The sequence below is a fragment of the Symphalangus syndactylus genome, chromosome 15 (assembly GCF_028878055.3).
Source record: "Symphalangus syndactylus isolate Jambi chromosome 15, NHGRI_mSymSyn1-v2.1_pri, whole genome shotgun sequence".
Classification (NCBI taxonomy): Eukaryota; Metazoa; Chordata; class Mammalia; order Primates; family Hylobatidae; genus Symphalangus; species Symphalangus syndactylus.
In genome coordinates this window covers 42,578,750-42,581,570 of record NC_072437.2, presented here as the reverse complement: position 1 = coordinate 42,581,570, position 2,821 = coordinate 42,578,750, and the positions used below count along the sequence as shown (strand labels likewise).

The following is a 2,821-nucleotide window of genomic DNA, read 5'->3' as shown; positions in this document are numbered from 1 at the left end:
GAACTTTAAAAATGTAAGATATCAATGAGTAGAGATGTAGTATGAGTTACTACATCTCAAATAGGGTCAGATAGCAACATTTTTGTGGCTTCAAAAGCAGCACCATTTGTTTATTAACATTTTGCTTAATAAAGCAATACTCTTAATTATGGCAAAATTTAGAAATAATTCTATGGGATGTGATGAAGCTATTTTCACTTTGAATTTTAAAAAAATGGGCCCTACACTCTGTCCCTCACTTGCTGCCAATGACCTGTCTCACTGTGCACAAGCTCTGCTGCAGAGCCCTGCAGAAATGCTTCAATTACCCACATTTTTTTTTTTTTTTTGGCCAAATAAGACTGGTGTCCAGGGTACTGAAGCCTCATCTTCCTCAGACTGATGCCAAAGATGTAAAATTTGGTGCAGATGCCCAAACCTTAATGCTTCAAGGTGGTGTAGGCCTTTTAGCCAATTCTCTAGCCATTACAATAGGGCCAAAGGGAAGAAAAGTTATTATTGAAAGAGCTGAGGAAGTTCCAAAGTAAAAAAAAGATGGTGTGAATATTGCAAAATCAATTGCCTTAAAGGATAAATATAAAAATATTAGAGCTAAACTTGTTCAAAATGTTGCTAATAACACAAATAAAGAAGCTGGGGATGGTATCACCACTGCTACCGTACTGGCATGCTCTATTGTAAAGAAGGCCTTGAGAAGGTTAGCAAAGGTGCTAATCCAGTGGAAATCAGAAGTGTGTGAGGTTACATGTTGATACTATAATTGCTGAACTTAGGAAGCAGTGCTTACCTTAAGCGTTTGGTCACAGTTGCTGAAGATGTTGATGAAGAAACTTTAAGTACGCTCATCTTGAATAGGCTAAAAGTTGGTCTTCAGGTTGTAGCAGCCAAAGTTTCAGGTTTTGGTGACAACAGAACCAGCTTAAAGGTACGGCTATTGCTACTGGTAGTACAGTGTTTGGAGAAGAGGGGTTAACCCTAAATCTTGAAGATGCTCAGCCTCATGACTCAGGAAAATTCAGAGAGGTCATTGTGGCCAAAGATGATGCTATGCTATTAAAAGGAAAAGATGACAAGGCTTAAATTGAAAAATATATTCAAGAAATCATTGAGTAGTTAGATATCACAACTAGTGGATATGAAAAGAAAAAACTGAATGAGTGTCTGGCAAAACTTTCAGATGGAGTAGCTGTGTTGATTGTTGGTGAGACAAGTGATGTCCAGGTGAAAAAAAAGAAAGACAGAGTTACCCATGTCCTTAATGCTACAAGAGCTGCAATTGAAGACGGCATTGTTCTGCTTCAGTGCATTCCAGCCTTGGACTCATTAATCCAGCTAATGAAGATTTTTTAAATGGTATAGAAATTATTAAAAGAACACTCAAAATTCCTTCAATGACCAATGCTAAGAATGCAAGTGTTGAAGAATATTTGGTAGTTGAAAAAATTATGCAAGATTCCTCTGAAGTTGGTTATGATGCTATGATTGGAGATTCTGTGAATATGATAGAAAAAGGAATCACTGACCCAACAAACATTGTGAGAACTGCTTTACTGCATGCTGCTGGGGTAGCCTCTCTGTTACCTACTGCAGAAGTTGTAGTCATAGAAATTCCTAAAAAAAGAGAACCCTGGAATGAGTGCAATAGGTGGAATGGGAGATGGTTTGTTCCAATTCCCAGATTAGTGCTTTACCTTTGTTACTGAACTGTGACAGGAAGCTCAAAACAGTGTTCCTCCACAATAACTTTAAAAGTCAGGTGAAGAAAATGACTGAAGAGAAGGCTGGCTGAAATTTAAGAAAATCACCATAACCATCAGTTATTGGTTTCAGTTGACAATATATAATAATTTACTGCTGTCATTGCCCATGCCTACAGATAATTTATTTTGTATTTTTGAATGAAAAAACATTTGTCCATTCTTGATATTGGGTGCAAGAGCCATGAACCAATATAGTGTTTTCAACGTAAATCACTGAGATGTTTTTACTGCCATTCTATTAAAATCAGGATTTTAGTGCTTGCCATCACCAGATGAGAAGTTAAGAAGCAGCCTTTCTGTGGAGAGTAATTGTGTACAAAGTAGATAAATATCCAATTTTGTGACAGCCTTTGTGTAATAAAAATTTGTTTAAAATTTTAAATAATGCAGCCTGAAGATATTTTTAAATTCCCCAAATTGGCTCTCATGCAAAAAGGCTTATTCAGTACTTTTAAGGACCATTTGAATTGTGGGTAAAGTATTATGTTAGATGCTGGGTGAGTATTTAAGACATAGTAGTTGATATTTGCTCACTGCCCACCATAGGAAGCTGACAATTAGGTAAGAGGGGCAACTCTTCTGGAGCACTTCAGTCTAGAAGAAAAGAGTGGCTGGAAAAAGATGTCCAAGAAAAATGGACATTAAGCAAACATCTGAAGAGAGAATCCTTTGTTTGTATTCCTGAGATGGTAATCTATGAGTCTGCTGTGAACATAAGCTGGGTACACTGCCAAAGAACAGGGTGAAAGGAGTAGTAGCCTTATTTCTGTTCTAGCTCACTAGAAATTAAGATGTCTCAGGTCAAAAAATAAAAATAAATGAACTGGTAAATAAGCTGTAAAGTTCAAGAGTATTAAGAGCAATTTAAAGTCAGTAACACTAGGTGGTAAATATGAGAGGGAAAAAGGCTGATTGTTAATTGGAGTTCGGAGCTCTAAAATCTTCTATTACAAAATAGGTTCAGGGAGTGAGAACATCAGCAAGATGGAGAAATAGAACTCTCCAATGCTTGTCCCCTGAAGAAACATTAATACAAACAACTATCCACACATGGAAATATC

General features: G+C 36.8%; 1 pseudogene; it reads left to right on the top strand.

The window, feature by feature from the left end:
- The first annotated feature begins 295 nt into the window (after window positions 1-295).
- Window positions 296-1,683, top strand: LOC129463736 (60 kDa heat shock protein, mitochondrial-like; annotated as a pseudogene).
- Window positions 1,684-2,821: the final 1,138 nt, after the last annotated feature.